This window comes from Lutra lutra, chromosome 9, assembly GCF_902655055.1.
Source record: "Lutra lutra chromosome 9, mLutLut1.2, whole genome shotgun sequence".
NCBI classification, from domain to species: Eukaryota; Metazoa; Chordata; class Mammalia; order Carnivora; family Mustelidae; genus Lutra; species Lutra lutra.
This window is the reverse complement of record NC_062286.1, coordinates 132,664,128-132,676,474: the sequence shown is the minus strand read 5'-3', so window position 1 is coordinate 132,676,474 and position 12,347 is coordinate 132,664,128.

Below are 12,347 nucleotides of genomic sequence, written 5' to 3'. Positions count from 1 at the left end.
GGCTCGATCCCAGGACCCTTAGACCATGACCTGAGCCGAAGGCAGAGGTTTAACCCACTGAGCCACCCAGGCACCCCTGGGAGGCCATTTTTCTGCTTAACGCACCATGGAAAAAGAAAACCTGCGTCGATCTTTCCTTCATATTCACTGTTTAGTATTGTTTCATGTGGATTTATGTATGAGTTGGGGGTAGTTTTTCAATGCCTATGAACTTTAATATTTTAATCTGGCCCTGGCCGCATAGCAGGTAACAGGTACTAGAATTACTAGGCAGAAATGAAAAGGTTGGGCTTGTAGAATTCAGTGGAATCAGGTGCAACAGATACTTCTGAGAGAAAAAAAAATACGGATTCCAGGCCTATCACGGATCCCCTGGGTCTCAGGTGTGGGGCTTGGGAAACAGATTCTTTTTGGATCTCTCCTATAGTATACTCTGCTGGTGACTGCTCATAACCTCGTGTAGGGTTCTACTGCTGCCTATGGACTTCCTCTCAACACAGCACAAGTCAGCCGTGCTGGGGAGTGAATGCTCCCGGAAAGGCTCTCAACCAATGACTGGTGCAAGTGGAGGATAAATGCCCCCACTTCCTCACGCAGTGGGTAGGGCAAGTCTGAAGTGTGTGTTCTAAACACAGCTCCCCAGTGGGGTTGAACTCAAGCTTAACCAGGGGTGACCTGCTTGACAACATACCTACGTATATGGCTGACACAAATATCCAGGAGTATGACTTTGTTTTGAAAATGGGCTTTGAGGATATCTCATGAGTTTTGACCCATGATGTTGTCATTATAGTTTTCTTTCACCTTCCCTTTCTTTTCTTTTCTTTTTTTTTTTTAAAGTAATCTCTGTGACCAACATGGAGCTTGAAATCATGACCCAAAGATTAAGAGTTGCATGCTCTACCGACCAAGCCAGCCAGGCACCCCCATAGTTTCTGTTTTGAGACAGGATTTACTTAAGGAGTGTTTTAGAATTTCCTACTTCTTGTTTATGTAAATTTTGTATCCCTTTCCAATTTTGTTATATTTTGGCCAGGTGATATAAACTACCATTTTTCTGCTTTCATGACTTCACAGAGATTTTTCTTTTAAAGATTTTATTTATTTATTTGAGACAAAGAGAGCATGAACCGGGTTGGGGAGGGAGACAGATAAGCAGACGTCCCTACAAGCAGGGAACCTGATGTAGGGCTCGATCCTAGGACCTGAGATCATGACCTGAGCTGAAGGCAGAGGCTTAACCACTGAGCCACCCAGGTGCCCCATGACTTCACATAGATTTATTCCATCATCTAATTTATCAATTTTTTTTAAGATACAGGGAGAAATGGAAAAGTTAATTTTTTTTGTTATTAGAGTATAAATATTGATGTCTGTATAGCAACTTACAACTTATATTCTTTAAACTTTATTCATTTTTGTTTTTTAGACTGTAGAAGACAGAATGCATAGGAAATGAAGGAATACCTTTGATAAGCATTAACATTCTGCATAATAGAAAATGCCAAAAATAAGTTTATTCCTAATTATATTTTAACCAAAAACATGTACTCTGAAAATATAGTTTATAAATGAAACTCTGAACAAGTCAATACTATACAGATGCCAGGACTCTGAAATCTATGAATTCAAGAATTCTCATGCTCACTGATGAATCACTAAATTCTACCCTTGAAACTAATAATACACTATCTGTTAACTAAATTGAATTTAAATATAAAATATAAATAATATTTAAAAAGAATTTTATGCTCTCCACACAGATTTTATTTTATTTTATTTTTAAATATTTTTATTTATTTATTTGATAGGCAGAGATCACAAGTAGGCACAGGGACAGGGCGGAAGCAGGCTCCCTGCTGAGCAGAGACCTAGACGTGGGGATGGATCCCAGGACCCTGAGATCATGACCTGAGCTGAAGGCAGAGGCTTAACCCACTGAGCCACCCAGGCGCCCTTCTCCACACAGATTTTATTTTTTTTTAATATTTTTATTTATTTATTTGACAGAGACCACAAGTAGGCAGAGAGGGAGGCAGAGAGAGGGGAGGAAGCAGGCTCCCCACAGAGCAGAGAGCCCAATGTGGGACTCGATCCCAGGACCCTGGGATCATGACCTGAGCTGAAGGCAGAGGCTTTAACCCACTGAGCTACCAGGTGCCCCTCCACACAGATTTTATATGTATGATAATATATATTATAGATTTTCCATATGTTATATAAATATATATATATATAATACATGTATTATATTAATATATCATTTTAATTAAGATCAACTGACAGGCAACACACCTATATTGACTTTTCTTTCTCCACACCCATGTCTGGGCAAACCAAACTAGGACACTCTCCTCCACAATTGCTTATGATAAACACACTTGGTAACCACTGCTGAAGATCATCCATAAAAAACGTTCCCATGCTTCCTGTGTGTGTGCAGGTGCCATTCCTGGTGTGGGGCATGGAGAGCTGAGTCAGAACGGGAGCTCTAGGGAAGGAGGAAGTGGGATTTCCGCAGAGGCAGAGGGCACCATTTTAAGACGAGCCCACGGAGGCTTGGGAAAAGAGGGCTGAGTAGATGTGCTTCTCCTCCATTACCATTCTAGGCCCCACTAGGTTGGCAATGAAAGGATTCATTTTTTAAACCCATAAGCCCTCAAGGACTAGAGAACATGAAAGGAAACAACAGTGAGAACATTTTGGGGAAGAGAAAGCAGGTGGGTTTAAATGGCTCAACAGAACTGAGAAAATCCCATCCTCAGGCAGGTGAGGAGCGGAAAGACACAGGACAGCCTGATTTATACTCCCGCCCTGGAAAATCCTCTTCTGGAATTTTCCTCTCACTCAGGAATCAGCAACACCAGGGGTCTTTGAAAGTAAAATCAAAATGAGAGTGGGAGGTGGGTGGAGGAGAGGAGGGTGTGAAATAAAGGAAATAGGCTGCAAAGAAGAAGATTGTCATAAGCTCCCAGCCCCACCCAGTTCTAGGCCACTGGGCACTTATTTGGGTGAGAGTCTGGAGGTCTATTCTGTGGAGATAATAGAACGGGAGTGTGTTTGGGCTTATGGACCCCAGCATGCTTTAGGGCAGCAGTACTCCATTGAAAGTGGGGTATGCCCTGGACCCTAGTAACTACGGCAGCTTCCTGGGGCCGCTCTAAGGAATTACCACAAGCTGGGGGGGGGGGTGTCAAAACAGAAACGTATTTGGTCACAGTCCTGGATGTCTGAAATCAAAGTGTCCGCAAAGCTATGCGCCTTCCAGAGGCTCTAGAAGAGAATCCATTCCCTGTCCCTTCCAGTTTTTGGTGGCTGCCGGCATTCCTTGGCTTGTGGTCCTCTCTCCTGCTCCATCTTCCCATTGTCTTCTCCTCCATGTCTCTGATCTCCCTTTGCCTTTCTCCTATGAGGAAGCCCACTTGGGTAATCCAGGATTATCTCCTCATCTCAAGAGCCTTAATTTAGTTGCAAAGATAGAGAGCATTCCCAGGTCCCGGGGATCTGACATGGATATATTTTTGTGGGCCATTTTCTGGCCTGCATACTGGGAATACCCTATTCTAGGCTTTCCGTACACCTGCAGGGCTGGCCCTATCACTCACCTCCAGAGGAGCCAGGCCAATTGGATATAGTGTCCCTACCCACATGGCTCTAGAGCCAGGCCAGCCAGGCCACTCATTCAGTTACAGTCAGGAAACTAGACAGTCTTCTCCAGCAAATCTAACCAGACTCAGAAGAATCACCTAAAAACATCAGGGATCCCTAATAAGGCTCACAGTCATAGCTCAAAGTCAACAGCCCCCTTTGCAACATACCCGGTAATCAGCTTCTTTGTTCCCTGCACATAAACATGAAATATCAGACACCTGAGGATATCCTCTTATGTGAAATTTTGAAACAAAAACAAATAGAGAAAAGTAACTGGAGGAAACAGAAAAAATGCAAGAGGAAAACAAAGAAACAATTTTTCAGAGCACAACCCTGAAGGAAGAACAAGATGCTATAAAAAAGAAATATTTTGAGAACAAAGAGGGGCTCTTAGGAATTAAAAGCATGACAGTAGAAATTTTAAAATTTTAATATAAGAGTTGGAAGATAAATTTGAGGGTTTGTCTCAGAAAGTAGGACAAACAGATAAAGATAGAAAATAGGAGAGAGGGGCGCCTGGGTGGCTCAGTGGGTTAAGCCTCTGCCTTCAGCTCAGGTCATGATCTCGGGGTCCTGGGATCAAGTCCCGCATCGGGCTCTCTACTTGGCAGGGAGCCTGCTTCCTCCTCTCTCTCTCTGCCTGCCTCTCTGCCTACTTGTGATCTCGCTCTGTCAAATAAATGAATAAAATCTTAAAAAAAAAAAGAAAATAGGAGAGAAAGGATAAGATGTTTAGGGGACCAGCCTAAAAAAAAATCTCATAACTGCAAAACAGGCATTTTATCAAGAAAGAAGAGAAACAGAAGGGGAGGAATTGTGGATAAAATAATTCACAAAAATTCTTCAGAACTAAAGGACATGAGTTTTCGGACCAAAAGAGTTTACTCAGGGACGCCTGGGTGGCTCAGTTGGTTGGACGACTGCCTTCGGCTCAGGTCATGATCCCAGAGTCCCGGGATCGAGTCCCGCATCGGGCTCCCAGCTCCACGGGGAGTCTGCTTCTCCCTCTGACCTTCTCCTCGCTCATGCTCTCTCTCACTGTCTCTCTCTCAAATAAATAAATAAAATCTTTAAAAAAAAAAAAGAGTTTACTCAGGGCCCAGCATGTTGGATAAAAATAAATGCATAGCAAGGACATCATTATGAAGTTTCAAAATACCAAGAACAAAATTCCAGAAGGGGGGGTGGAATAAGTCACATGTAAAGAATTGAGAGGGGAACAATTTTGGACTTCTTGACCAGAACTTGGAGGCAAGAAAATGTTGGAGTAATACTTTCAAAATTCTGAAGGAAAAGGATTTCCAACCTAGAATTCCATACCCAGCCAAACAATCATCAAGGGCACAAATAGAATAAACACATTTTCAGACATGGAAAGTCACAAAATTTCTGTTTCTCAACCCCCTTTCTCAGGGAGCTGCAGAAGGCTGTGCTACCAAAAGGGGGGGATCAGACAAGGAAGAATAAGGCTCATGACCCAGGAAATGGAAACCCAGCACAAGAGAGAAACAAATGGCATCCCCAGAAAGTGATGAAGGGAAATCCCAGATGACAGCTGGGAACCACTGGGTCCCAGTCCAGATACCAGCAGATCTGAAGGCTCCAGAAAGATCTCTTCCAGAAGATAAATGGATAGAATTTCTGATGCCTTGGAAGGTGTTGAGAGGACATTTGGACCCTGGCAAAAAGTTCAGAGTTGGACTGATAACAAATACTGAGAAAATTAGGTTGGCTTGGCAGGGAGGTAGGGAATAAGACAATTATTAACTCAAGGAAAAATAAAAAGCTGTGCAGGAAAGTAAAGGACATCCTAGTTTACTGTGGAGCTTAGCTGTGAATGGCATTTACATAGTCACAATTATGTAAATAGTGAATATTGATCTCACCAAAATTACCATACACCCATCTTGAGAGGATTGGGGGATGGGAAGGGTGTGCCTATCTGCTGGGACCAAGTGTGGGGAGGGGAAGACAGAAGAACCCTCACATCCTACAGTGGGAAAGCAGATTATATTGAAAACTGGAAAAAAAAAAATAGAAGCGGAAATAGAAGCATGTTATTGAGAGATATGGAATTAAACATCAAAAAGTCGGCTAAAGTAATCGAAGTGGTTGTCTTTGGGGAGGGGGAAATGACCAGAGGGTGCCAAGTGAAGATTTCTGTTTTTAGCAAATACGACTCTTCAATTTATGTGACTATATAATCTTGATACAAATAAAATCTAAAGCCAAAAAATAAAAAAAGAACAGGAGTAATATGTATTAAAATGTTGTTTTGATAATGATTGTCTCTGAATTGTGGATCATGGGTTTTTTTTTTTTTCCTTTTGCTTGTTTGTTATTTTTTTTAACAGTTTTGTTCTGCAAATGACATACAGTGTGAAAAAAATAGGAGAGAAAAGAAGATATTTTTAAAAGGGAGAAGGAAAAAAGGCATGCCCGGGGGCAGCCTGGAAACGAGTGTTTCCATCTGTCACCGGGTTGCAAAGTGGGGACAGTTGGAAGGATAAAGGAGTGAAGGGGTGAGGGGCGGGGGAGGAAGAATTGACAGAGCTTGGTGACTCACAGAAGAGGGAGGTGAGGCAGTGTCAAAGACAGAAGTATCAAATAACCATGGCCTTGACTTCTTGTTTTTAAATAAAGATGACAAGCTGGCATGAGGCTAATTTATGAGAGCTGACTGGCAGTTCCTGAGTGCTTCCAGTCTCGGGCACAGTGTCAAAGGGCTTTGCTTACATTTTCTGCCTCTATTCTCACTCGCCTGCTATCTACTTTATGTGGCGGTCCAAGCCGTCCTTTTGAAGCATTTATCAGATCAAGTTGCTCTACGGCTCAAACCATTCCACGGCTCCTCATTTCACTGAGCACAAAAGCCAAACTCCTCTTAGTGGTCTGCAGGGCCTGGTTTGGGCTGCTTCCTGCCGCTTGTGGGAGTCTCTGATCCCCTCCTGTACCTTTTCCACCGCACCCAACTCACTGGGCTCCAGCTCCACTTGCCTATCTGCTCCTCGAATGTGCCAAACTTGTCCCCACCTCAGGACCTTTGCACATACTGATCCTTCACCTACCTTCTTCCAGATATTTTTATAACTGTCTCCCAGTCATAATTCAGGACCTGTCACCACTGTCACTCCCTCAGAGAGGCCACCCTGACCACTTGCTCCAACCAGTTATTATCTCTTCCAACCTTTTACTCACTTGACCTCATTGTACACGTCAGTCTGTATCATATAAGTTGTTTCTCCCTCTATTTTTTAATGTTTTAAAAATTATTGAGATGTAATTCACATAGCATAAACTTGACCATTTACAAGGCTACAATTCAATGGCATTTAGTATATTTGTTATGTTGTGTGGCCGTAAAGGTTATCTGATTCTCAAACATTTCCACCACCCGACAAGAAAGCCCGTGTCCGTTGGCAGTCATTCTCTCTCATCCCATCCTGTGGCAAGTGCTAATCTACTTTCTGTCTTTAAAGACTTGCCTGTCTGAACATTCCATAGAAATGGAATCCTGTATATGGCATTTTGTGTCTGACTTCTTTCTCTTAGCAAAATATTCTGTTTCTTTTTAAAAACTTTCTTCCTTATTCATCCCCATTTAACTCTCATGAGCTCTAGTACCTAGAATAGTGCCCTGCATAAATCATTAAATATGGATTAAGCATCTTTTATGTGCTGTACACACAGATGCACAAAAAATCCTCTCTAGGAAAACCTTCTCTAACGTCCGTTCTCACCCCAGTCATCTTCAAGTCTAACCTTGCACATCCCCAGGGTGGATGATGGGTTAAGGGTTAGTGGGTGGTTTAGGGAAGTCTACCCTTTTTTGGTTCAGGAGACATGGTCGAGCTCTTCTAGAAAGCTGCGCTTCACATCAGCACAGCAGTCCCCACCAAAAGTGAAACAAAAGAAAAATCCCGCTGAGTACCTGTTTCTAAGGGGGTTCCCTGTCTTTTTCGTTATTACTCAAGATAAATCTGTGGGTCAGTTAAGATATTGACCCTTTTTTTTTAAAGATTTATTTTATTTTATTTATTTGAGAAAGAGAGCGAGCATGAGAGGGGAGAGATCAGAGGGAGAAGCAGACTCCACTGAGCAGGGAGCCCGATGTGGGACTCGATCCCGGGACTCCAGGATCATGACCTGAGCAGAAGGCAGTTGCTTAATCAACTGAGCCACCCAGGGCCCACCTTTTTTTTTTTTTTAAGATTTTATTTATTTATTTGACAGAGATCACAAGTAGGCAGAATGGCAGGCAGAGAGACAGGAGGAAGCAGGCTCCCTGCTGAGCAGAGAGCCCGATGCGGGGCTTGATGCAGGGCTCGATCCCAGGATAACCAGGATCATGACCTGAGCCAAAGGCAGAGGCTCTAACCCGCTGAGCCGCCCAGGTGTCCCAAGAAACTCACCTTAAGTAAAAAGTGGAAGGAACCACAGGACAGGGAGTGTAGGATGGCTCTAGTCCCAGGGAGAAGAGCCTCCACCAAGAGCAAGGGAAGAAACTGGGGCCTCAGTCCTACACCACAGGGAACCAAACCCTGCCAACAGCCTGAGGGAATCTGGAAGCAGATTCTTCCCAGAGCTTCTAGAAGAGGAAGCAGATAGGCTGCCATCTTGATCTCAACCTGTGAGACCCAGGGCATAAAACACAGCAGAGCCTGCACGGGCTTTGGACATAAGAACTCTGAGTGGGATGTTGTTGGAGGAAAAAATATGCCTTGAACTTTCAGTCCCCAGCTGAAGGCAGGCTTGCTTTGAGGACCCCAGGGCTGGCTGGTTCTGTTGGGCCAATGGATAGACAGAGAGGTCCATTAGCATAGGAGTTAAGAATTCAGACAGTACAGGGGCGCCTGGGTGGCTCAGTGGGTTAAGCCTCTGCCTTTGGCTCAGGTCATGGTCTCAGGGTCCTGGGATCGAGCCCCGCATCAGGCTCTCTGCTCAGCAGGGAGCTTGCTTCCTTTCCTCTCTCTCTCTGCCTGCCTCTCTGCCTACTTGTGATCTCTGTCTGTCAAATAAATAAATAATATTAAAAGAAAAAAAAAAGAATCCAGACAGTGCGGCAGAATTTCCAGGCTTCAAATCCTAACACTGAGACTTATGATCTCCTCTTATCATCTTAGGAAAGTTATCCCCCAGTGCCTCAGTAAGTATTTCAGGATACTCTTTTTGGATCAAATGAGCTCATATTCATGAAATGCTTAGACCGTGCCTGGCACATGATAAGCACTTTATGGATGTTTTGCAAATAGAAGTAGCCCTCCCCAAACCAATGTATGTATTCATAATAGGTGACTGCTTCCAAGTGGTACTGAACCCCTTTATTGCTTCTCTTTGATTAGAAATACTGGTTGTGGGCGCCTGGGTGGCTCAGTGGGTTAAGCCGCTGCCTTCGGCTCAGGTCATGGTCTCAGGGTCCTGGGATCAAGCCCCTCATCGGGCTCTCTGCTCAGCAGGGAGCCTGCTTCCCTTCCTCTTTCTCTGCCTGCCTCTCTGCCTACTTGTGATCTCTCTCTCTCTCTGTAAAATAAATAAATAAAATCTTAAAAAAAAAAAAAAAAGGAAAGAAAGAAATACTGGTTGTGAGGTGCCTGGGCAGCTCAGTCAGTTAAGCCTCTGACTCTTGATTTCAGCTCAGGTCATGTTCTCAGGGTCATGAGATGGAGCCCAAGTCAGGCTCCTTGCTCAGCAGGGAACCTGCTTGAAGAGTCTCTCTCTCCCTCCCCCTCTGCCCCTCCCCCTGCTCGAACACTCTTTCGCTCTCTCAAAATAAATAAACCTTTTAGGGGCACCTGGGTAGCTCAGTTGGTTGGGCCTCTGCCTTCGGCTTGGGTCATGATCTCAGGGTCCTGGGATCGAGCCCCACATTGGGCTCTCTGCTCAGCAGGGAGCCTGCTTCCCCACCCCTCTGCCTGCCTACTTGTGATCTCTCTCTCTCTCTCTGTCAAATAAATAAAAAGATTAAAAAATAAATAAATAAAATAAATAAACCTTTTGAAAAAATAAAAAGAAAAAAATACTGATTGTGGTGACATCTACCCATGTTTTCTCACCTCATTTGAAAACCAAAAGGGAAATTCTTCTCTATTTCTCAATAAGGGAAAGTTAGAAAAATCCCATTTATCAACAGAAGAACAAATGCAGATGCGGAAAAGGGTGACTCAGATCACCAGTGATGATGTTGAAAGAAGCCTGCCCTCGGCCTTGACCATGTAATGGAGTAGTTAGGTTCACAGGCCTTGAAGCTGGACCCCCAGCTTGGTCACCTACAGCTGTTTGAACTTAGTTATATATCTGTGTTTCAGTTTCCTCACCTGTAAAATGGTGTTTATCATAGGACTTATCAATAAACTTTAGTGATTACTGTTGAATAAAAAATGGCACAAATTCACTTTAGTGTTTAAATATATGTTGATGAATTGAAAAAAAAAAATCTATGTTCTAAAAGTATGCCTGTTCGTCACTTTCCATGCTTTTCTGTATTGTCTGAAATTTGTAAAATAATAGCAATCCAATACTACTTTTGTAATTAGAAAAACTTTTTTATTTTTATTTTTTAAAGATTTTATTTATTTATTTATTTGGCAGAGAGAGACACAGTGAGAGAGGGAACACAAGCAGGGGGAGTGGGAGAGGGAGAAGCAGGGTTCCTGCCGCAGGGACCCTGATGCGGGGCTCGGTCCCAGGACCCTGAGATCATGACCTGAGCCGAAGGCAGAGGCTCTACCCACTGAGTCACCCAGGCTCCCCTAGAAAAACTTTTTAAAATTAATTCCATTTGTGAGTGGAAGGCTTAATAAACAACTCTGACCTCCAGTGTTGAGGTGATCACTGAATTATTTGTTTGTCCTTGCCTTTGTGTGTTTGAGGACTGTTTCTGCCTGGGAAATTCTTGCTAGAACATGAAGTCACCCATGTCTGCTCACATCCTCTCTCTGTGAATCAGGATGATCCTGTTAAAGGCTGGGAGGATTCTCTTTCCTCGTGCCCTACTCTATCGTAGGAAACGAGGTACTAACCCACCCAATCCTGGTTCGTTTGGCTTGCTTTCTTTCCCCTTCCTCCCTTCCTTCTTTCCACCCTTCCTTCCTTCTTTCCTTCCTTCCTTCCTCCCTCCCTCCCTCCCTTCTTTCTTTTTAAAGATTTTATTTATTTATTTATTTGAGAGAGAGACAGAGAGAGGATGAGTGGGGTGAAGGGCACAGGGAAAGGGACAAGCAGACTCCCTTTGGAGCCAGAGTCCAACCCGGGCTTGACCTGGGGCTTGTCTCCAGGACCCTGAGATCATGACCGGGGCTGAAGTCAGATGTTTAACCCAACTAAGCCACCCAGGTGCCCCCATTTGGCTTTTTATTTTATTCACAGTTATTCAACAGGGCTTGGGAAAACAAACAAGGCCCAACCAATCAATAGAATTCCATGTATTTGAATCAAAGACTGAGGCAGTTCCATATCTGTTACCCTGAAAAGATGTTTGTGATCATACCGCTCAGTTAAACGAACCAACTACAGAATATGTATTCAACAAATAGGTATTGAATACTTAGCCACTCTGTTCAAGGCACTGGGGACATGGCAATGGTAAGCAAAGTCCTTGCCCTCACAGGGCTGACATTCTGCAAGAAGAGAAAGACGGTGCACAAGTAAACGAAATAAGTCAATTTGGGTAATGAAAAATGCCACGACGCAAGAAAGCAGGACGAAGGTGGAGCTACTTAGATGGGGTGATCATGGAAGTCCTCTCTGAGGAGGTGGCAAATGTACAGTGTGATTCCATCTTTGTAAAAATATTCCTCTATGTGTGTGCCTATGTCTGTTTCTTAAAGCATACCACACACACACAAAAAAAGTCTGGAGGGATACTCACCAGACTGTTTGCACTTTTTTTTTTTTTAAGATTTTATTTATTTATTTGACAGAGAGGGAGAGATCACAAGTAGGCAGAGAGGGAGAGGAGGAAGCAGGCTCCCTGCCGAGCGGAGAGCCCAGTGTGGGGCTTGATCCCAGGACTCTGGGATCATGACCTGAGCTGAAGGCAGAGGCTTAACCCACTGAGCCACTTAGGCACCCCTTGTTTGCACTTTTAACTGTAGTTACTTCTAGAGTTCTATTCTATGCATTGGCTTGAATAAATTCTCAGGATACCAAGCTGATTTGGGCAGGTATGGTGCTACCCTCAGAGAACTACCTCCTTCTTTGATTCTCCAACTTAACAGGGTTAAGGCTGTTATAGGCTGCCCTATGAACTCATCATCGCAGGTAACAGAACCTCAAACTAGTTTAAAGGAGAAGTGGTATGACTAATTCAGGCATGGTTGGATCCAGGAGCTCCAGAGTATAAATGGGCCTCTGCCTCTCTCATCTCCCACCTCTGCTTCCCCTTCTGTTGGTTTCACTCTCAGGCAGGCTTTTTCCAAGAGGTGACCAAGAGTCTCCAGCAGCTCCTAGCTTCTGTTCTAGCTCAGCAATCCTAGAGACAAAAGAGAGCACCGTTTTTTTCCTTGGCAAGACCAGCAAAATTCTGCAGCTGCCTATCATTGATTTTATAAAGATTTTATTTATTTATTTCAGATGAGCGAGATCGAGGAAGAGAGAGTGCGCAAGAGAGCACAGCCCGGAGAGTGACAGAGGAAGAGGGAGAAACAGGCTCTCCACTAGGGAGGGAGCCCAAGGCTGGGCTCCATCCAAGGACCCTG